Source organism: Chamaea fasciata, unplaced genomic scaffold, assembly GCF_029207755.1.
Source record: "Chamaea fasciata isolate MVZ Bird 193981 ecotype frontalis unplaced genomic scaffold, bChaFas1.0.hap1 SCAF_13, whole genome shotgun sequence".
In the NCBI taxonomy this organism is placed as follows: Eukaryota; Metazoa; Chordata; class Aves; order Passeriformes; family Sylviidae; genus Chamaea; species Chamaea fasciata.
In genome coordinates, this window is record NW_027094098.1 from 2,245,704 (window position 1) to 2,269,043 (window position 23,340).

At 57.2% G+C, this 23,340-nt stretch overlaps 3 pseudogenes; all 3 read right to left on the reverse strand.

Annotated features, from left to right (window-relative positions):
- Positions 1-843: 843 nt before the first annotated feature.
- On the reverse strand, positions 844-4,835 carry LOC136296521 (PHD finger protein 7-like; annotated as a pseudogene).
- Positions 4,836-7,172: 2,337 nt separating this feature from the next.
- LOC136296522 (PHD finger protein 7-like) lies at positions 7,173-11,164 on the reverse strand (annotated as a pseudogene).
- A 2,409-nt stretch (positions 11,165-13,573) lies between these two features.
- Positions 13,574-17,538, reverse strand: LOC136296523 (PHD finger protein 7-like; annotated as a pseudogene).
- Positions 17,539-23,340: the final 5,802 nt, after the last annotated feature.

A 23,340-nucleotide genomic window follows, 5' to 3' on the forward strand; every position in this document is an offset into this window, starting at 1 on the left:
TTGGCTGGGCCTGTCAGCCCACGGTCCTCTCCTCCTTCTCCTGTCACGGTGACATCTTGAGCTGACACGTCGATTTGGGGCCCAGCCTTGCTGGCGAGAGCGGTTTCGCCTGCGGTCACGACCAGCACGTCTGGAATGGACCCTGTCCTCAGGGCCTGGGGAGCTGCTGAATGATGACCCTGACGTTGCCTCCCTCTGTGTCCTGCGGCTGCTAGGGTCCAGAGAGGAAGATGGCAGCAACTGCCATGATGCTGCACGTTGGCGTCTGCCACGGTTGCTGGTCTCTGGAGACACAGTGTGGTGAGCCCGACCAAACGGCCTCGGCAAGCCAGAGCTGGGGCCGATGGCCTCTGATTCTGCAGAGCGATGAGAAGGCCTCAGTCTCGACTGTCTGGTCAGGCTGGCGCCACTGAACTCATCCCTGGGGGCTGTTAGGGGAAGCAGGAAGGTCAAGGGCGCAGCAGGCCCAAGGCAGGCCGGGCCAGAGCAATGTCCCTGGCCCTTCAGGAACCAGCAGGCTCTGCCAAGCCTGATCTGGGCACTGACCCCAGCCCAGGGACACCCGGGTGCTTTGCCTCGTACCTGCGCCAAGACCAGCACAGCTATCACACTCCCAGTTTCCCCTCCTTCCTCTCAGGCCAGAGCACCGCCTGTGGGTGCCCTCAGCAGCACAGGACGAGCACAGGAGCAGTTCCCAGGGCCTGGAGAAGCAAATGGGTTCGTGGCTCTGAAGACCAAGTGTCCCAGCACAGGATTGTCTGGCCAAGCTCTTCTGGCTCCTTCTCTTTCCAGCCCTTGTGGATACACGGGCTCCCTACAGAGCCTCCGGTGCAGCTTCCCAACTTACCCTTCTTCCTCTGCCTCCTCCCTGCCTCCGGGGTAAAGGCATTTCTTGGCATTGCACTGGCTGTGCCTCTCTCCTAGGTCGGCAAAGGCATCGTTGTCCTCCCATGTTGGCAGTCTGATGGAGAAAGGAAATGCTGATGAGTTTCTGCTGCCCTGCCCTCATGGAGGTACAGGATGTCCCTGCTCTTCCTCCAGTGCTTTTCCAAGTCCTGTGTGAAGCTGAAGCCCAGATTCACGGGATAGAGCAGGGCCAGGACTGCTGGGGCAAGGCCTAGCACAGCACAGCACTTGCACCCTCCTGTCTTTTGAGCCAGGCAAAGGACGCCAACCTGAAGGGGATCCGGATCCCCAGGATGAACATTTCTGTCAGAAATTCTTCGGAGTCTCTGCAGAGAGGGCAGCAGAGGCATAAAAGACCAGCGCGGATGGCCTGTGCCTGCACGGAAAACAGAAGCAGTGTGAGCGAGGCCCTGGTGCTGCTGAGCACCTGCTGTGCCCTGGGGCAGAGCGCATGGCTCCTACCTGGATGCAGTCCCTGTGGAACCAGGCCCTTTTGCACGCTGGGCACACCATGGTTCTGAAGGTCGTTCTGTCCTCCACAGGCTCCATGCAGATGGGGCATTCAGTGCCTGGCTCTGGAGTCACCTGCACGTCCTGCTCTGGAATGTGCTCAGGGCAGTAGGATCTGGGGGCACAGGGATGGGCAAAGTGAGAAATGCTGGGTCTTTCCCAAGGGGTGGCCAGAAGTGGAGAGGGGGTAGGTACCTGTAGGGGGTTATGTACTGAGTGACACAGCCGCCTTCCTTTGCACAGGGCAGGTGGAACCATCTGTCGCAGTTTTCCCCACAGCACATGATGGCGGCCCCTCTCTGGCCGCAGACGTAGCAGTGCTGCCAAGAGCCAAGCAGCTCCATCAGCAGCAGCCTTGGGGCCTCCCCAGGCAGCCCCCACAGCTGCGGGCAGGGCTCAGCCACTGCTGGGTCTCAGCCCACAGAGCTGCCTGGTGGAGGAGGCTCCTGTGCCAGAGCCTCTGTGGGTCTGCTGGGAGCCAGACTTGTACCACAGCCGGCTGGATGGCCGCCCTTTCTTCCCTGGGGTCTGGGCAAAGCCCTGGTAAACCTCGCCTGGCACAAACCCACATACTCTTGTCAGGCTCTCACCTTCTCTGCAGCCTGCCTGACTGCAAGTTGGATATCTTCAGGTAGAATGACCCGGAGTCCAACACGTTCGTTGTCTTGCTGGAAAAGCAGTGTGGCGAAATACTGCAGGAAAGGAGAGGAGCTGATGAGGAGAGAGTGGCAGGGACTGCCCATTGCAATGCTGCAGCGAGTGCCCAGTGCCACTCACCAGGCAGAACACGTGGACACAGAGCCCGAAGTTCTCCAGTTTGTCGCCACAGACGTCCGGGTCAGCCTCTGCACGGCAGCACAGCATGCATGCTGCAGGGAACAGAGCCAATGGCACCGGGCATCAGCAGCTCTGCGGGGCTCTTAGCCTGCAGCATCGGCCCCAAGGGCTGCTCTGTCCCTGCCTGCCTGCCTGGCTGATGGCCAGGGCTGGAGGCCTTGGAGAGCAGGGGCCATTGCGGGCACAGGTGTCCCAACAGTTGGCCCCTGGCCCAGCTGGGCCCCGCTTGGGCAGGAAGGAGGCTCCCAGCCCTGGCATGGCTGAACAGCTCCTGCCTCCCCCTGCCTCTGCTCAGGGCCCCACGCTGTCTGCCCTGACAGCCCCTGGGCCAGGCTGTGGGAGGGCTGCTTGGCTCTCACCTGGCTCCCTGGCATCAGGGGCCTCCTGCTTCCTGTCACACATGGTGGCTGTCAGGGGTCGGTCCCTGTGCAGGAACACCGCGGTCTCCTCCAGGTGCTGGGTCTCTCCCTCTGCGGGAGAATGAAGAGTGTCAGGAGTTTGCAGAACAGGCCCAGAGCCACGAGGGCACTACTCCCTGGTCAGCCCTGCGTGAGCCCTGCTCCTGTCCGCCTTCTCCACCCGTCGTGGCGTCGAGGAACGCTGCTGTCTGCTCTGTTCCTCCGCTGACTCTTGGAAGGGAAAGGCAGGTGAGCCTGCAGCACAGGCCCAGAGCCCCGAGGTGTGGGGCCCCTCTGGTCCCTGGGCACCCAGAGCCCGGCCCTGCCTTCTCCTCCCGTTGTCAGGTCGCACTGACACACGGCCTGAGCACAGCATTCCCTTTTGTGGCCCTGGTCGCACAGGTCACAATGGCCGCGCTGACATCAGCACGGTGCACCCAAAATTGGGGCAGCCATGGCCTCAGTCCCCCGCCACCCACTTGAGACAGCACCCTTGGCAACCGAGGTTCTGAGATGGGGCCGAGCCTTTGGTCAGCGCGGAACCAGGGCAGGGATTCCTGCAGCAATGCAGGTCAAATGCCAGGCCCTGGGGCAGCCATCAAGGGTGGCACTGTAGGCAGAAAGGTGCTGTTCAGGCAGTGCCACTCCTGGGCTCCAGCCGCGGCCAAGGGAAATCTCTGCTCCTGCCCCTGGCAGTCGGTTGCCCAGAGAGCTTGTGCAGGGTCTCTTGCACTGGAGAGATTCAAAACCTGCTCTGGGTGAACCGACATTTTCCTCAGGTCCTCTCTGGAGTAATCTAAGATGAACCTGATTTGATGCTGGTGCTGATCACCGTTGGGAACAGGAGATAAAGTTGGAGACCCCCACAGCTGCCTCCCAACTTCAATTGTCCTCTCATCCTATGAACTAACAACTTTGACATTTCATATTAAACGGAAGAATTAGTATTAAGGTCCTGAGAAGCATCATCTTTTACAGTGACTCAATGGAAACCTGGAGAATTCAACGGGAGTTTTCTGTGTGCATCTGACTGGAGGGCATGCCACAGTCTTGGACTCAAAAGTCAGATGTAGGAAGATGCTCTTCCCACATGAAAGTTCCTTTGCCGCTTTGGACCGTGCTTTCCTACTTGCAAATAAATTGAAAGAAATCAAGAGAAGCACAAACAGTTCTCGTAGACCTTTCTCATTCATCTCTTTGCAAACGTGCGCGTGAAAAATCCAGATGAATGATTTCTAGAATTATCAGCGGGATCCCTGGGAAGTGGGGCAAGGGCTGATGAGCAGGGACATCCTGCACCTGCCTGATGCTGGGGCAGCAGTAGTTCATCCATTTTCCTGTCTCTGTGGGAGAACCACCTTGGGTGGCAAACCATGCCTTCATTGACTGGACAGGTGCACTTAGGGAACTTATAAGGTGCACTTACATACAGTATATAGTATACAGAGCGTATAAGGTCATGTTGTGATGTCCAGTCATGGAAACCACTACATCTCTGTATGTTCCAGGACCAGTTCCTTAACTGTATGTAAAGAAAGTCTTTGAGGCAAACCCGGAAAAACACTGGGAGCTCACCCTTGTGTCCCACCAGGGCCCGGGACATGGCATTTTCTACCACAGGAGAGACTGACAAGAGACTGAGCAAGCCAAGCTACACCCCACCAAAAGCATTTTCTGAATGTGCCACCTCTTCAAAACTGCAAGTGGTTTTATTGGTTAACAGGATTCATTTTTTATGCTCGTCAATACTTTGTGTGTTAAATGAACAGTTTATTTCACTCTTGTCCAAAGAACTCTTTTCCTCAAGCAGCTGGGGGAGGGGCCGCTTGAATCTGCTTTTCGAGGGACCCCTTTGGAAGTTTCCTGCCAAATTTGCCCTAAACCAGGAGAGTTGTTCTCAGGCAAAGGTTCCAACCAGATGATCATCTGGGGCCGAGTCCTGCACATCCTCTTTGTCCCAAGGTATTTCCACGGTTTTTTCCTAATTTGTTTTTTTGAAGGTCAAAACGAGTCTTTGAAATCAGCTGCAATATCATAATAGATTTCTTCAGACCCTTGAGGCAGTGCCTCACTCTCTTCTTTCTTCTTCCTTTTGGCTTTACTGACATGAGATTGTTCAAGGATAGCAGCACAGCGCACGTCCTTTGCAAAGACAGCTTCCCTAAGAGCCGCCTTGCTCTTCATGTCTCCCTAAACGTATCCAAGCTAAGGAGGGGTTCACGTTCAAGATTAAGCAGCGGGGAAACATCTGAGGTTGGAGTCTAAAGGCAGGAACGAGTGTCCTGCCTTTAATTAGCGACATCCTTAAGTGACTTTTCGCTTAGTACACGGTAACACAGAAATCAAGGCATTTAGCACAGATTTCTTTCCTGCCAACACTAACATCAAGAGCTAATATGGGTTCCTCACAGACCTGCAGATCTCAAGGTCCCTGTATTGACCTTTCTCACCTTCACTCACGGCAGCAAACAGACTAGAAAGCAAAGATGACACTATGTGCTTGTCAGGCTCCGCAAATATATGCGGGGAACCTGATAGTTCGTTTTAGGGATCACAAGGCGCAAAAGACACAGCGGGGGACAACTCAGTTTGCTCAATCAAAAATGCACCTTTATTTAGGGCCAACAAGTGCGATAGAAGGATTTGAAGGGAAATAAAGGAGAGTGAGAAAAGAGAAAGAGGGGGTGGGTTAAAGCTACCAGCGGAGAGACGAAATCCTCGTGGTCCAGCCAATAGATCCGTCTTCTTCCGTGGGGAGATCTCAAAAGTGAGCGAGAGTCTCCAGGGTTTTTCTAGGTAACCGAAGTGAGGGGCACAGAGCCAAAGCAGGAACTACCAGGTTAAAGGTTGATTGCTCAGGAGCAAGCTGCAAGCCGTACCTCCGTCACGGACAGACCAGTTTGGACAGGTGGCCTGGGCTTGGTCCCTTGTGCCATTGTCCTTGCATTCTGTTCTCATAGGGCTAACCCTAACCCTAACTCTAACCCTAACGCAGTCCTCTGAGGCTTGGCAAGCCTTCCACCTCAGCCAGACCAGGGGCTCCTTTCAGAGTCTGGGGTCTCAGTCCTCCATCATTGGAGACAGTTGTGAGGCGTATCACATCCTTGGACAGACTCTGACAGTGCTGCTCGAGGTCTGTGCTGAGGCCCGACGTCACTGGCGGGAGCGGTTGCTCCTGCGGGACGTCCCCGACAGTGTCCCCCAGTGCCTGGGACCCTCAGCCCTTGCTGCTCTCCTCCTGCTCCTGCTCCTGCTCCTGTTCCTGCTCCTGCTCCTGCTCCTGCTCCTGCTCCTGTCCTGCCTCCTGCTCCTGTCCTGGCGACGCCTGGACCGGGCAGGTGGATTCGAGGCTCGACGTTGCTGGCGGGTGCGGCTGCGTCTCAGGGATGTCCCTGTCGGTGTCTCCCTTCCCCTGGGCCTGTCAGCCCTTGATGTTGTCCTCCTGCTCCTGTCACGGCAGCTCCTTGGCCAGACAGGTGGACTCTGGGGCTGACCTTGCTGGTGGGAGCGGCTGCGTCTGGGGGATGCCTGTGGTGATGTCTCCCTTCCCCTGGGCCTCTCAACCCTTGATCCTGTTCTGCTTCTCCTGTCACGCCCCGACCAGACTGCTGGGCTTAGGGCCCGACGTTGCTGGTGGGAGCGGCTGCGTCTGCGGGATGCCTGTGGTGATGTCTCCCTTTGGCTGGGCCTGTCAGCCCACGGTCCTCTCCTCCTTCTCCTGTCACGGTGACATCTTGAGCTGACACGTCGATTTGGGGCCCAGCCTTGCTGGCGAGAGCGGTTTCGCCTGCGGTCACGACCAGCACGTCTGGAATGGACCCTGTCCTCAGGGCCTGGGGAGCTGCTGAATGATGACCCTGACGTTGCCTCCCTCTGTGTCCTGCGGCTGCTAGGGTCCAGAGAGGAAGATGGCAGCAACTGCCATGATGCTGCACGTTGGCGTCTGCCACGGTTGCTGGTCTCTGGAGACACAGTGTGGTGAGCCCGACCAAACGGCCCCGGCAAGCCAGAGCTAGGGCCGATGGCCTCTGATTCTGCAGAGCGATGAGAAGGCCTCAGTCTCGACTGTCTGGTCAGGCTGGCGCCACTGAACTCATCCCTGGGGGCTGTTAGGGGAAGCAGGAAGGTCAAGGGCGCAGCAGGCCCAAGGCAGGCCGGGCCAGAGCAATGTCCCCGGCCCTTCAGGAACCAGCAGGCTCTGCCAAGCCTGATCTGGGCACTGACCCCAGCCCAGGGACACCCGGGTGCTTTGCCTCGTACCTGCGCCAAGACCAGCACAGCTATCACACTCCCAGTTTCCCCTCCTTCCTCTCAGGCCAGAGCACCGCCTGTGGGTGCCCTCAGCAGCACAGGACGAGCACAGGAGCAGTTCCCAGGGCCTGGAGAAGCAAATGGGTTCGTGGCTCTGAAGACCAAGTGTCCCAGCACAGGATTGTCTGGCCAAGCTCTTCTGGCTCCTTCTCTTTCCAGCCCTTGTGGATACACGGGCTCCCTACAGAGCCTCCGGTGCAGCTTCCCAACTTACCCTTCTTCCTCTGCCTCCTCCCTGCCTCCGGGGTAAAGGCATTTCTTGGCATTGCACTGGCTGTGCCTCTCTCCTAGGTCGGCAAAGGCATCGTTGTCCTCCCATGTTGGCAGTCTGATGGAGAAAGGAAATGCTGATGAGTTTCTGCTGCCCTGCCCTCATGGAGGTACAGGATGTCCCTGCTCTTCCTCCAGTGCTTTTCCAAGTCCTGTGTGAAGCTGAAGCCCAGATTCACGGGATAGAGCAGGGCCAGGACTGCTGGGGCAAGGCCTAGCACAGCACAGCACTTGCACCCTCCTGTCTTTTGAGCCAGGCAAAGGACGCCAACCTGAAGGGGATCCGGATCCCCAGGATGAACATTTCTGTCAGAAATTCTTCGGAGTCTCTGCAGAGAGGGCAGCAGAGGCATAAAAGACCAGCGCGGATGGCCTGTGCCTGCACGGAAAACAGAAGCAGTGTGAGCGAGGCCCTGGTGCTGCTGAGCACCTGCTGTGCCCTGGGGCAGAGCGCATGGCTCCTACCTGGATGCAGTCCCTGTGGAACCAGGCCCTTTTGCACGCTGGGCACACCATGGTTCTGAAGGTCGTTCTGTCCTCCACAGGCTCCATGCAGATGGGGCATTCAGTGCCTGGCTCTGGAGTCACCTGCACGTCCTGCTCTGGAATGTGCTCAGGGCAGTAGGATCTGGGGGCACAGGGATGGGCAAAGTGAGAAATGCTGGGTCTTTCCCAAGGGGTGGCCAGAAGTGGAGAGGGGGTAGGTACCTGTAGGGGGTTATGTACTGAGTGACACAGCCGCCTTCCTTTGCACAGGGCAGGTGGAACCATCTGTCGCAGTTTTCCCCACAGCACATGATGGCGGCCCCTCTCTGGCCGCAGACGTAGCAGTGCTGCCAAGAGCCAAGCAGCTCCATCAGCAGCAGCCTTGGGGCCTCCCCAGGCAGCCCCCACAGCTGCGGGCAGGGCTCAGCCACTGCTGGGTCTCAGCCCACAGAGCTGCCTGGTGGAGGAGGCTCCTGTGCCAGAGCCTCTGTGGGTCTGCTGGGAGCCAGACTTGTACCACAGCCGGCTGGATGGCCGCCCTTTCTTCCCTGGGGTCTGGGCAAAGCCCTGGTAAACCTCGCCTGGCACAAACCCACATACTCTTGTCAGGCTCTCACCTTCTCTGCAGCCTGCCTGACTGCAAGTTGGATATCTTCAGGTAGAATGACCCGGAGTCCAACACGTTCGTTGTCTTGCTGGAAAAGCAGTGTGGCGAAATACTGCAGGAAAGGAGAGGAGCTGATGAGGAGAGAGTGGCAGGGACTGCCCATTGCAATGCTGCAGCGAGTGCCCAGTGCCACTCACCAGGCAGAACACGTGGACACAGAGCCCGAAGTTCTCCAGTTTGTCGCCACAGACGTCCGGGTCAGCCTCTGCACGGCAGCACAGCATGCATGCTGCAGGGAACAGAGCCAATGGCACCGGGCATCAGCAGCTCTGCGGGGCTCTTAGCCTGCAGCATCGGCCCCAAGGGCTGCTCTGTCCCTGCCTGCCTGCCTGGCTGATGGCCAGGGCTGGAGGCCTTGGAGAGCAGGGGCCATTGCGGGCACAGGTGTCCCAACAGTTGGCCCCTGGCCCAGCTGGGCCCCGCTTGGGCAGGAAGGAGGCTCCCAGCCCTGGCATGGCTGAACAGCTCCTGCCTCCCCCTGCCTCTGCTCAGGGCCCCACGCTGTCTGCCCTGACAGCCCCTGGGCCAGGCTGTGGGAGGGCTGCTTGGCTCTCACCTGGCTCCCTGGCATCAGGGGCCTCCTGCTTCCTGTCACACATGGTGGCTGTCAGGGGTCGGTCCCTGTGCAGGAACACCGCGGTCTCCTCCAGGTGCTGGGTCTCTCCCTCTGCGGGAGAATGAAGAGTGTCAGGAGTTTGCAGAACAGGCCCAGAGCCACGAGGGCACTACTCCCTGGTCAGCCCTGCGTGAGCCCTGCTCCTGTCCGCCTTCTCCACCCGTCGTGGCGTCGAGGAACGCTGCTGTCTGCTCTGTTCCTCCGCTGACTCTTGGAAGGGAAAGGCAGGTGAGCCTGCAGCACAGGCCCAGAGCCCCGAGGTGTGGGGCCCCTCTGGTCCCTGGGCACCCAGAGCCCGGCCCTGCCTTCTCCTCCCGTTGTCAGGTCGCACTGACACACGGCCTGAGCACAGCATTCCCTTTTGTGGCCCTGGTCGCACAGGTCACAATGGCCGCGCTGACATCAGCACGGTGCACCCAAAATTGGGGCAGCCATGGCCTCAGTCCCCCGCCACCCACTTGAGACAGCACCCTTGGCAACCGAGGTTCTGAGATGGGGCCGAGCCTTTGGTCAGCGCGGAACCAGGGCAGGGATTCCTGCAGCAATGCAGGTCAAATGCCAGGCCCTGGGGCAGCCATCAAGGGTGGCACTGTAGGCAGAAAGGTGCTGTTCAGGCAGTGCCACTCCTGGGCTCCAGCCGCGGCCAAGGGAAATCTCTGCTCCTGCCCCTGGCAGTCGGTTGCCCAGAGAGCTTGTGCAGGGTCTCTTGCACTGGAGAGATTCAAAACCTGCTCTGGGTGAACCGACATTTTCCTCAGGTCCTCTCTGGAGTAATCTAAGATGAACCTGATTTGATGCTGGTGCTGATCACCGTTGGGAACAGGAGATAAAGTTGGAGACCCCCACAGCTGCCTCCCAACTTCAATTGTCCTCTCATCCTATGAACTAACAACTTTGACATTTCATATTAAACGGAAGAATTAGTATTAAGGTCCTGAGAAGCATCATCTTTTACAGTGACTCAATGGAAACCTGGAGAATTCAACGGGAGTTTTCTGTGTGCATCTGACTGGAGGGCATGCCACAGTCTTGGACTCAAAAGTCAGATGTAGGAAGATGCTCTTCCCACATGAAAGTTCCTTTGCCGCTTTGGACCGTGCTTTCCTACTTGCAAATAAATTGAAAGAAATCAAGAGAAGCACAAACAGTTCTCGTAGACCTTTCTCATTCATCTCTTTGCAAACGTGCGCGTGAAAAATCCAGATGAATGATTTCTAGAATTATCAGCGGGATCCCTGGGAAGTGGGGCAAGGGCTGATGAGCAGGGACATCCTGCACCTGCCTGATGCTGGGGCAGCAGTAGTTCATCCATTTTCCTGTCTCTGTGGGAGAACCACCTTGGGTGGCAAACCATGCCTTCATTGACTGGACAGGTGCACTTAGGGAACTTATAAGGTGCACTTACATACAGTATATAGTATACAGAGCGTATAAGGTCATGTTGTGATGTCCAGTCATGGAAACCACTACATCTCTGTATGTTCCAGGACCAGTTCCTTAACTGTATGTAAAGAAAGTCTTTGAGGCAAACCCGGAAAAACACTGGGAGCTCACCCTTGTGTCCCACCAGGGCCCGGGACATGGCATTTTCTACCACAGGAGAGACTGACAAGAGACTGAGCAAGCCAAGCTACACCCCACCAAAAGCATTTTCTGAATGTGCCACCTCTTCAAAACTGCAAGTGGTTTTATTGGTTAACAGGATTCATTTTTTATGCTCGTCAATACTTTGTGTGTTAAATGAACAGTTTATTTCACTCTTGTCCAAAGAACTCTTTTCCTCAAGCAGCTGGGGGAGGGGCCGCTTGAATCTGCTTTTCGAGGGACCCCTTTGGAAGTTTCCTGCCAAATTTGCCCTAAACCAGGAGAGTTGTTCTCAGGCAAAGGTTCCAACCAGATGATCATCTGGGGCCGAGTCCTGCACATCCTCTTTGTCCCAAGGTATTTCCACGGTTTTTTCCTAATTTGTTTTTTTGAAGGTCAAAACGAGTCTTTGAAATCAGCTGCAATATCATAATAGATTTCTTCAGACCCTTGAGGCAGTGCCTCACTCTCTTCTTTCTTCTTCCTTTTGGCTTTACTGACATGAGATTGTTCAAGGATAGCAGCACAGCGCACGTCCTTTGCAAAGACAGCTTCCCTAAGAGCCGCCTTGCTCTTCATGTCTCCCTAAACGTATCCAAGCTAAGGAGGGGTTCACGTTCAAGATTAAGCAGCGGGGAAACATCTGAGGTTGGAGTCTAAAGGCAGGAACGAGTGTCCTGCCTTTAATTAGCGACATCCTTAAGTGACTTTTCGCTTAGTACACGGTAACACAGAAATCAAGGCATTTAGCACAGATTTCTTTCCTGCCAACACTAACATCAAGAGCTAATATGGGTTCCTCACAGACCTGCAGATCTCAAGGTCCCTGTATTGACCTTTCTCACCTTCACTCACGGCAGCAAACAGACTAGAAAGCAAAGATGACACTATGTGCTTGTCAGGCTCCGCAAATATATGCGGGGAACCTGATAGTTCGTTTTAGGGATCACAAGGCGCAAAAGACACAGCGGGGGACAACTCAGTTTGCTCAATCAAAAATGCACCTTTATTTAGGGCCAACAAGTGCGATAGAAGGATTTGAAGGGAAATAAAGGAGAGTGAGAAAAGAGAAAGAGGGGGTGGGTTAAAGCTACCAGCGGAGAGACGAAATCCTCGTGGTCCAGCCAATAGATCCGTCTTCTTCCGTGGGGAGATCTCAAAAGTGAGCGAGAGTCTCCAGGGTTTTTCTAGGTAACCGAAGTGAGGGGCACAGAGCCAAAGCAGGAACTACCAGGTTAAAGGTTGATTGCTCAGGAGCAAGCTGCAAGCCGTACCTCCGTCACGGACAGACCAGTTTGGACAGGTGGCCTGGGCTTGGTCCCTTGTGCCATTGTCCTTGCATTCTGTTCTCATAGGGCTAACCCTAACCCTAACTCTAACCCTAACGCAGTCCTCTGAGGCTTGGCAAGCCTTCCACCTCAGCCAGACCAGGGGCTCCTTTCAGAGTCTGGGGTCTCAGTCCTCCATCATTGGAGACAGTTGTGAGGCGTATCACATCCTTGGACAGACTCTGACAGTGCTGCTCGAGGTCTGTGCTGAGGCCCGACGTCACTGGCGGGAGCGGTTGCTCCTGCGGGACGTCCCCGACAGTGTCCCCCAGTGCCTGGGACCCTCAGCCCTTGCTGCTCTCCTCCTGCTCCTGCTCCTGTTCCTGCTCCTGCTCCTGCTCCTGCTCCTGCTCCTGCTCCTGCTCCTGCTCCTGCTCCTTCTCCTGCTCCTGCTCCTGCTCCTTCTCCTGCTCCTGCTCCTGCTCCTGCTCCTGCTCCTTCTACTGCTCCTGTCCTGGCGACGCCTGGACCGGGCAGGTGGATTCGAGGCCCGACGTTGCTGGCAGGAGCGGCTGCGTCTCGGGGATGTCCCTGTCGGTGTCTCCCTTCCCCTGGGCCTGTCAGCCCTTGATGTTGTCCTCCTGCTCCTGTCATGGCAGCTACTTGGCCGGACAGGTGGACTCTGGGGCTGACCTTGCTGGTGGGAGCGGCTGCGTCTGGGGGATGCCTGTGGTGATGTCTCCCTTCCCCTGGGCCTCTCAACCCTTGATCCTGTTCTGCTTCTCCTGTCACGCCCCGACCAGACTGCTGGGCTTAGGGCCCGACGTTGCTGGTGGGAGCGGCTGCGCCTGGGGGATGCCTGTGGTGATGTCTCCCTTTGGCTGGGCCTGTCAGCCCCCGGTCCTCTCCTCCTTCTCCTGTCACGGTGACATCTTGAGCTGACGCGTCGATTTGGGGCCCAGCCTTGCTGGCGAGAGCGGTTTCGCCTGCGGTCACGACCAGCACGTCTGGAATGGACCCTGTCCTCAGGGCCTGGGGAGCTGCTGAATGATGACCCTGACGTTGCCTCCCTCTGTGTCCTGCGGCTGCTAGGGTCCAGAGAGGAAGATGGCAGCAACTGCCATGATGCTGCACGTTGGCGTCTGCCACGGTTGCTGGTCTCTGGAGACACAGTGTGGTGAGCCCGACCAAACGGCCCCGGCAAGCCAGAGCTGGGGCCGATGGCCTCTGATTCTGCAGAGCGATGAGAAGGCCTCAGTCTCGACTGTCTGGTCAGGCTGGCGCCACTGAACTCATCCCTGGGGGCTGTTAGGGGAAGCAGGAAGGTCAAGGGCGCAGCAGGCCCAAGGCAGGCCGGGCCAGAGCAATGTCCCCGGCCCTTCAGGAACCAGCAGGCTCTGCCAAGCCTGATCTGGGCACTGACCCCAGCCCAGGGACACCCGGGTGCTTTGCCTCGTACCTGCGCCAAGACCAGCACAGCTATCACACTCCCAGTTTCCCCTCCTTCCTCTCAGGCCAGAGCACCGCCTGTGGGTGCCCTCAGCAGCACAGGACGAGCACAGGAGCAGTTCCCAGGGCCTGGAGAAGCAAATGGGTTCGTGGCTCTGAAGACCAAGTGTCCCAGCACAGGATTGTCTGGCCAAGCTCTTCTGGCTCCTTCTCTTTCCAGCCCTTGTGGATACACGGGCTCCCTACAGAGCCTCCGGTGCAGCTTCCCAACTTACCCTTCTTCCTCTGCCTCCTCCCTGCCTCCGGGGTAAAGGCATTTCTTGGCATTGCACTGGCTGTGCCTCTCTCCTAGGTCGGCAAAGGCATCGTTGTCCTCCCATGTTGGCAGTCTGATGGAGAAAGGAAATGCTGATGAGTTTCTGCTGCCCTGCCCTCATGGAGGTACAGGATGTCCCTGCTCTTCCTCCAGTGCTTTTCCAAGTCCTGTGTGAAGCTGAAGCCCAGATTCACGGGATAGAGCAGGGCCAGGACTGCTGGGGCAAGGCCTAGCACAGCACAGCACTTGCACCCTCCTGTCTTTTGAGGCAGGCAAAGGACGCCAACCTGAAGGGGATCCGGATCCCCAGGATGAACATTTCTGCAAGAAATTCTTCAATGTCTCTGCAGAGAGGGCAGCAGAGGCATAAAAGACCAGCGCGGATGGCCTGTGCCTGCACGGAAAACAGAAGCAGTGTGAGCGAGGCCCTGGTGCTGCTGAGCACCTGCTGTGCCCTGGGGCAGAGCGCATGGCTCCTACCTGGATGCAGTCCCTGTGGAACCAGGCCCTTTTGCACACTGGGCACACCATGGTTCTGAAGGTCTTTCTGTCCTCCACAGGCTCCATGCAGATGGGGCATTCAGTGCCTGGCTCTGGAGTCACCTGCACGTCCTGCTCTGGAATGTGCTCAGGGCAGTAGGAGCTGGGGGCACAGGGATGGGCAAAGTGAGAAATGCTGGGTCTTTCCCAAGGGGTGGCCAGAAGTGGAGAGGGGGTAGGTACCTGTAGGGGGTTATGTACTGAGTGACACAGCCGCCTTCCTTGGCACAGGGCAGGTGGAACCATCTGTAGCAGTCTTCCCCACAGCACATGATGGTGGCCCCTCTCTGGCCGCAGACGTAGCAGTGCTGCCAAGAGCCAAGCAGCTCCATCAGCAGCAGCCTTGGGGCCTCCCCAGGCAGCCCCCACAGCTGCGGGCAGGGCTCAGCCACTGCTGGGTCTCAGCCCACAGAGCTGCCTGGTGGAGGAGGCTCCTGTGCCAGAGCCTCTGTGGGTCTGCTGGGAGCCAGACTTGTACCACAGCCGGCTGGATGGCCGGCCTTTCTTCCCTGGGGTCTGGGCAAAGCCCTGGTAAACCTCGCCTGGCACAAACCCACATACTCTTGTCAGGCTCTCACCTTCTGTGCAGCCCGCCTGACTGCAAGTTGGATATCTCGAGGCAGAAAGCCCAGGAGTCCAACACGTTCGTTGTCTTTTGGGAAAAGCAGTGTGGCGAAATACTGCAGGAAAGGAGAGGAGCTGATGAGGAGAGAGTGGCAGGGACTGCCCATTGCAATGCTGCAGCGAGTGCCCAGTGCCACTCACCAGGCAGAACACGTGGGCACAGAACCTGAACTTCTCCAGTTTGTCGCCACAGACGTCCGGGTCAGCCTCTGCACGGCGGCACAGCATGCATGCTGCAGGGAACAGAGCCAATGGCACCGGGCATCAGCAGCTCTGCGGGGCTCTTAGCCTGCAGCATCGGCCCCAAGGGCTGCTCTGTCCCTGCCTGCCTGCCTGGCTGATGGCCAGGGCTGGAGGCCTTGGAGAGCAGGGGCCATTGCGGGCACAGGTGTCCCAACAGTTGGCCCCTGGCCCAGCTGGGCCCCGCTTGGGCAGGAAGGAGGCTCCCAGCCCCGGCATGGCTGAGCAGCTCCTGCCTCCCCCTGCCTCTGCTCAGGGCCCCACGCTGTCTGCCCTGACAGCCCCTGGGCCAGGCTGTGGGAGGGCTGCTTGGCTCTCACCTGGCTCCCTGGCATCAGGGGCCTCCTGCTTCCTGTCACACATGGTGGCTGTCAGGGGTCGGTCCCTGTGCAGGAACACCACGGCCTCCTCCAGGTGCTGGGTCTCTCCCTCTGCGGGAGAATGAAGAGTGTCAGGAGTTTGCAGAACAGGCCCAGAGCCACGAGGGCACTACTCCCTGGTCAGCCCTGCGTGAGCCCTGCTCCTGTCCGCCTTCTCCACCCGTCGTGGCGTCGAGGAACGCTGCTGTCTGCTCTGTTCCTCCGCTGACTCTTGGAAGGGAAAGGCAGGTGAGCCTGCAGCACAGGCCCAGAGCCCCGAGGTGTGGGGCCCCTCTGGTCCCTGGGCACCCAGAGCCCGGCCCTGCCTTCTCCTCCCGTTGTCAGGTCGCACTGACACACGGCCTGAGCACAGCATTCCCTTTTGTGGCCCTGGTCGCACAGGTCACAATGGCCGCGCTGACATCAGCACGGTGCACCCAAAATTGGGGCAGCCATGGCCTCAGTCCCCCGCCACCCACTTGAGACAGCACCCTTGGCAACCGAGGTTCTGAGATGGGGCCGAGCCTTTGGTCAGCGCGGAACCAGGGCAGGGATTCCTGCAGCAATGCAGGTCAAATGCCAGGCCCTGGGGCAGCCATCAAGGGTGGCACTGTAGGCAGAAAGGTGCTGTTCAGGCAGTGCCACTCCTGGGCTCCAGCCGCGGCCAAGGGAAATCTCTGCTCCTGCCCCTGGCAGTCGGTTGCCCAGAGAGCTTGTGCAGGGTCTCTTGCACTGGAGAGATTCAAAACCTGCTCTAGGTGAACCGACATTTTCCTCAGGTCCTCTCTGGAGTTAACTAAGATGAACCTGATTTGATGCTGGTGCTGATCACCGTTGGGAACAGGAGATAAAGTTGGAGACCCCCACAGCTGCCTCCCAACTTCAATTGTCCTCTCATCCTATGAACTAACAACTTGGACATTTCATATTAAACGGAAGAATTAGTATTAAGGTCCTGAGAAGCATCATCTTTTACAGTGACTCAATGGAAACCTGGAGAATTCAATGGGAGTTTTCTGTGTGCATCTGACTGGAGAGCTTGCCACAGTCTTGGACTCAAAAGTCAGATGTGGGAAGATGCTTTTCCCACATGAAAGGAACTTTGCCGCTTTGGACCGTGCTTTCCTGCTTGCAAATAAATTGAAAGAAATCAAGAGAAGCACAAACAGTTCTCGTAGACCTTTCTCATTCATCTCTTTGCAAATGTGTGCCTGAAAAATCCAGATGAATGATTTCTAGAATTATCAGCGGGATCCCTGGGAAGTGGGGCAAGGGCTGATGAGCAGGGACATCCTGCACCTGCCTGATGCTGGGGCAGCAGTAGTTCATCCATTTTCCTGTCTCTGTGGGAGAACCACCTTGGGTGGCAAACCATGCCTTCATTGACTGGACAGGTGCACTTAGGGAACTTATAAGGTGCACTTACATACAGTATATAGTATACAGAGCGTATAAGGTCATGTTGTGATATCCAGTCATGGAAACCACTACATCTCTGTATGTAAAGAAAGTCTTTGAGGCAAACCCGGAAAAACACTGGGAGCTCACCCTTGTGTCCCACCAGGGCCCGGGACATGGCATTTTCTACCACAGGAGAGACTGACAAGAGACTGAGCAAGCCAAGCTACACCCCACCAAAAGCATTTTCTGAATGTGCCACCTCTTCAAAACCGCAAGTGGTTTTATTGGTTAACAGGATTCATTTTTTATGCTCGTCAATACTTTGTGTGTTAAATGAACAGTTTATTTCACTCTTGTCCAAAGAACTCTTTTCCTCAAGCAGCTGGGGGAGGGGCCGCTTGAATCTGCTTTTCGAGGGACCCCTTTGGAAGTTTCCTGCCAAATTTGCCCTAAACCAGGACAGTTGTTCTCAGGCAAAGGTTCCAACCAGATGATCATCTGGGGCCGAGTCCTGCACATCCTCTTTGTCCCAAGGTATTTCCACGGTTTTTTCCTCATTTGTTTTTTTGAAGGTCAAAACGAGTCTTTGAAATCAGCTGCAATATCATAATAGATTTCTTCAGACCCTTGAGGCAGTGCCTCACTCTCTTCTTTCTTCTTCCTTTTGGCTTTACTGACATGAGATTGTTCAAGGATAGCAGCACAGCGCACGTCCTTTGCAAAGACAGCTTCCCTAAGAGCCGCCTTGCTCTTCATGTCTCCCTAAACGTATCCAAGCTAAGGAGGGGTTCACGTTCAAGATTAAGCAGCGGGGAAACATCTGAGGTTGGAGTCTAAAGGCAGGAACGAGTGTCCTGCCTTTAATTAGCGACATCCTTAAGTGACTTTTCGCTTAGTACACGGTAACACAGAAATCAAGGCATTTAGCACAGATTTCTTTCCTGCCAACACTAACATCAAGAGCTAATATGGGTTCCTCACAGACCTGCAGATCTCAAGGTCCCTGTATTGACCTTTCTCACCTTCACTCACGGCAGCAAACAGACTAGAAAGCAAAGATGACACTATGTGCTTGTCAGGCTCCGCAGATATATGTGGGGAACCTGATGGTTCGTTTTAGGGATCACAAGGCGCAAAAGACACAGCGGGGGACAACTCAGTTTGCTCAATCAAAAATGCACCTTTATTTAGGGCCAACAAGTGCAATAGAAGGATTTGAAAGGAAATAAAGGATAGCGAGAAAAGAGAAAGAGGGGGTGGGTTAAAGCTACCAGCGCAGAGACGAAATCCTCGTGGTCCAGCCAACAGACCACGTTCTTCCGTGGGGAGATCTCAAAAGTGAGCGAGAGTCTCCAGGGTTTTTCTAGGTAACCGAAGTGAGGGGCACAGAGCCAAAGCAGGAACTACCAGGTTAAAGGTTGAATGCTCAGGAGCAAGCTGCAAGCTGTACCTCCGTCACGGACAGACCAGTTTGGACAGGTGGCCTGGGCTTGGTCCCTTGTGCCATTGTCCTTGCATTCTGTTCTCATGGGGCTAACCCTAACCCTAACTCTAACCCTAACGCAGTCCTCTGAGGCTTGGCAAGCCTTCCACCTCAGCCAGACCAGGGGCTCCTTTCAGAGTCTGGGGTCTCAGTCCTCCATCATTGGAGACAGTTGTGAGGCGTATCACATCCTTGAACAGACTCTGACAGTGCTGCTCGAGGTCTGTGCTGAGGCCCGACGTCACTGGCGGGAGCGGTTGCTCCTGCAGGACGTCCCCGACAGTGTCCCCCAGTGCCTGGGACCCTCAGCCCTTGCTGCTCTCCTCCTGCTCCTGCTCCTGTTCCTGCTCCTGCTCCTGCTCCTGCTCCTGCTCCTGCTCCTGCTCCTGCTCCTGTCCGTGCTCCTGCTCCTGTCCTGGCGACGCCTGGACTGGGCAGGTGGATTTGAGGCTCGACGTTGCCGGCGGGAGCGGCTGCGTCTGGGGCATGTCCCTGTCGGTGTCTCCCTTCCCCTGGGCCTGTCAGCCCTTGATGTTGTCCTCCTGCTCCTGTCACGGCAGCTCCTTGGCCAGACAGGTGGACTCTGGGGCTGACCTTGCTGGTGGGAGCGGCTGCGTCTGGGGGATGCCTGTGGTGATGTCTCCCTTCCCCTGGGCCTCTCAACCCTTGATCCTGTTCTGCTTCTCCTGTCACGCCCCGACCAGACTGCTGGGCTTAGGGCCCGACGTTGCTGGTGGGAGCGGCTGTACCTGGGGGATGCCTGTGGTGATGTCTCCCTTCCCCTGGGCCTCTCAACCCTTGATCCTGTTCTGCTTCTCCTGTCACGCCCCGACCAGACTGCTGGGCTTAGGGCCCGACGTTGCTGGTGGGAGCGGCTGCGCCTGGGCGATGCCTGTGGTGATGTCTCCCTTTGGCTGGGCCTGTCAGCCCACGGTCCTCTCCTCCTTCTCCTGTCACGGTGACATCTTGAGCTGACGCTTCGATTTGGGGCCCAGCCTTGCTGGCGAGAGCGGTTTCGCCTGCGGTCACGACCAGCTCGTCTGGAATGGACCCTGTCCTCAGGGCCTGGGGAGCTGCTGAATGATGACCCTGACGTTGCCTCCCTCTGTGTCCTGCGGCTGCTAGGGTCCAGAGAGGAAGATGGCAGCAACTGCCATGATGCTGCACGTTGGCGTCTGCCACGGTTGCTGGTCTCTGGAGACACAGTGTGGTGAGCCCGACCAAACGGCCCCGGCAAGCCAGAGCTGGGGCCGATGGCCTCTGATTCTGCAGAGCGATGAGAAGGCCTCAGTCTCGACTGTCTGGTCAGGCTGGCGCCACTGAACTCATCCCTGGGGGCTGTTAGGGGAAGCAGGAAGGTCAAGGGCGCAGCAGGCCCAAGGCAGGCCGGGCCAGAGCAATGTCCCTGGCCCTTCAGGAACCAGCAGGCTCTGCCAAGCCTGATCTGGGCACTGACCCCAGCCCAGGGACACCCGGGTGCTTTGCCTCGTACCTGCGCCAAGACCAGCACAGCTATCACACTCCCAGTTTCCCCTCCTTCCTCTCAGGCCAGAGCACCGCCTGTGGGTGCCCTCAGCAGCACAGGACGAGCACAGGAGCAGTTCCCAGGGCCTGGAGAAGCAAATGGGTTCGTGGCTCTGAAGACCAAGTGTCCCAGCACAGGATTGTCTGGCCAAGCTCTTCTGGCTCCTTCTCTTTCCAGCCCTTGTGGATACACGGGCTCCCTACAGAGCCTCCGGTGCAGCTTCCCAACTTACCCTTCTTCCTCTGCCTCCTCCCTGCCTCCGGGGTAAAGGCATTTCTTGGCATTGCACTGGCTGTGCCTCTCTCCTAGGTCGGCAAAGGCATCGTTGTCCTCCCATGTTGGCAGTCTGATGGAGAAAGGAAATGCTGATGAGTTTCTGCTGCCCTGCCCTCATGGAGGTACAGGATGTCCCTGCTCTTCCTCCAGTGCTTTTCCAAGTCCTGTGTGAAGCTGAAGCCCAGATTCACGGGATAGAGCAGGGCCAGGACTGCTGGGGCAAGGCCTAGCACAGCACAGCACTTGCACCCTCCTGTCTTTTGAGCCAGGCAAAGGACGCCAACCTGAAGGGGATCCGGATCCCCAGGATGAACATTTCTGTCAGAAATTCTTCGGAGTCTCTGCAGAGAGGGCAGCAGAGGCATAAAAGACCAGCGCGGATGGCCTGTGCCTGCACGGAAAACAGAAGCAGTGTGAGCGAGGCCCTGGTGCTGCTGAGCACCTGCTGTGCCCTGGGGCAGAGCGCATGGCTCCTACCTGGATGCAGTCCCTGTGGAACCAGGCCCTTTTGCACGCTGGGCACACCATGGTTCTGAAGGTCTTTCTGTCCTCCACAGGCTCCATGCAGATGGGGCATTCAGTGCCTGGCTCTGGAGTCACCTGCACGTCCTGCTCTGGAATGTGCTCAAGGCAGTAGGAGCTGGGGGCACAGGGATGGGCAAAGTGAGAAATGCTGGGTCTTTCCCAAGGGGTGGCCAGAAGTGGAGAGGGGGTAGGTACCTGTAGGGGATTATGTACTGAGTGACACAGCCGCCTTCCTTGGCACAGGGCAGGTGGAACCATCTGTCGCAGTTTTCCCCACAGCACATGATGGTGGCCCCTCTCTGGCCGCAGACGTAGCAGTGCTGCCAAGAGCCAAGCAGCTCCATCAGCAGCAGCCTTGGGGCCTCCCCAGGCAGCCCCCACAGCTGCGGGCAGGGCTCAGCCACTGCTGGGTCTCAGCCCACAGAGCTGCCTGGTGGAGGAGGCTCCTGTGCCAGAGCCTCTGTGGGTCTGCTGGGAGCCAGACTTGTACCACAGCCGGCTGGATGGCCGGCCTTTCTTCCCTGGGGTCTGGGCAAAGCCCTGGTAAACCTCGCCTGGCACAAACCCACATACTCTTGTCAGGCTCTCACCTTCTGTGCAGCCTGCCTGACTGCAAGTCGGATATCTCGAGGCAGAAAGCCCAGGAGTCCAACACGTTCGTTGTCTTGCTGGAAAAGCAGTGTGGCGAAATACTGCAGGAAAGGAGAGGAGCTGATGAGGAGAGAGTGGCAGGGACTGCCCATTGCAATGCTGCAGCGAGTGCCCAGTGCCACTCACCAGGCAGAACACATGGGCACAGAGCCTGGACTTCTCCTGTTTGTCACCACAGACGTCCGGGTCAGCCTCTGCACGGCGGCACAGCATGCATGCTGCAGGGAACAGAGCCAATGGCACCGGGCATCAGCAGCTCTGCGGGGCTCTTAGCCTGCAGCATCGGCCCCAAGGGCTGCTCTGTCCCTGCCTGCCTGCCTGGCTGATGGCCAGGGCTGGAGGCCTTGGAGAGCAGGGGCCATTGCGGGCACAGGTGTCCCAACAGTTGGCCCCTGGCCCAGCTGGGCCCCGCTTGGGCAGGAAGGAGGCTCCCAGCCCCGGCATGGCTGAGCAGCTCCTGCCTCCCCCTGCCTCTGCTCAGGGCCCCACGCTGTCTGCCCTGACAGCCCCTGGGCCAGGCTGTGGGAGGGCTGCTTGGCTCTCACCTGGCTCCCTGGCATCAGGGGCCTCCTGCTTCCTGTCACACATGGTGGCTGTCAGGGGTCGGTCCCTGTGCAGGAACACCGCGGTCTCCTCCAGGTGCTGGGTCTCTCCCTCTGCGGGAGAATGAAGAGTGTCAGGAGTTTGCAGAACAGGCCCAGAGCCACGAGGGCACTACTCCCTGGTCAGCCCTGCGTGAGCCCTGCTCCTGCCCGCCTTCTCCACCCGTCGTGGCGTCGAGGAACGCTGCTGTCTGCTCTGTTCCTCCGCTGACTCTTGGAAGGGAAAGGCAGGTGAGCCTGCAGCACAGGCCCAGAGCCCCGAGGTGTGGGGCCCCTCTGGTCCCTGGGCACCCAGAGCCCGGCCCTGCCTTCTCCTCCCGTTGTCAGGTCGCACTGACACACGGCCTGAGCACAGCATTCCCTTTTGTGGCCCTGGTCGCACAGGTCACAATGGCCGCGCTGACATCAGCACGGTGCACCCAAAATTGGGGCAGCCATGGCCTCAGTCCCCCGCCACCCACTTGAGACAGCACCCTTGGCAACCGAGGTTCTGAGATGGGGCCGAGCCTTTGGTCAGCGCGGAACCAGGGCAGGGATTCCTGCAGCAATGCAGGTCAAATGCCAGGCCCTGGGGCAGCCATCAAGGGTGGCACTGTAGGCAGAAAGGTGCTGTTCAGGCAGTGCCACTCCTGGGCTCCAGCCGCGGCCAAGGGAAATCTCTGCTCCTGCCCCTGGCAGTCGGTTGCCCAGAGAGCTTGTGCAGGGTCTCTTGCACTGGAGAGATTCAAAACCTGCTCTGGGTGAACCGACATTTTCCTCAGGTCCTCTCTGGAGTAATCTAAGATGAACCTGATTTGATGCTGGTGCTGATCACCGTTGGGAACAGGAGATAAAGTTGGAGACCCCCACAGCTGCCTCCCAACTTCAATTGTCCTCTCATCCTATGAACTAACAACTTTGACATTTCATATTAAACGGAAGAATTAGTATTAAGGTCCTGAGAAGCATCATCTTTTACAGTGACTCAATGGAAACCTGGAGAATTCAACGGGAGTTTTCTGTGTGCATCTGACTGGAGGGCTTGCCACAGTCTTGGACTCAAAAGTCAGATGTGGGAAGATGCTTTTCCCACATGAAAGGAACTTTGCCGCTTTGGACCGTGCTTTCCTGCTTGCAAATAAATTGAAAGAAATCAAGAGAAGCACAAACAGTTCTCGTAGACCTTTCTCATTCATCTCTTTGCAAACGTGCGCGTGAAAAATCCAGATGAATGATTTCTAGAATTATCAGCGGGATCCCTGGGAAGTGGGGCAAGGGCTGATGAGCAGGGACATCCTGCACCTGCCTGATGCTGGGGCAGCAGTAGTTCATCCATTTTCCTGTCTCTGTGGGAGAACCACCTTGGGTGGCAAACCATGCTTTCATTGACTGGACAGGTGCACTTAGGGAACTTATAAGGTGCACTTACATACAGTATATAGTATACAGAGCGTATAAGGTCATGTTGTGATGTCCAGTCATGGAAACCACTACATCTCTGTATGTTCCAGGACCAG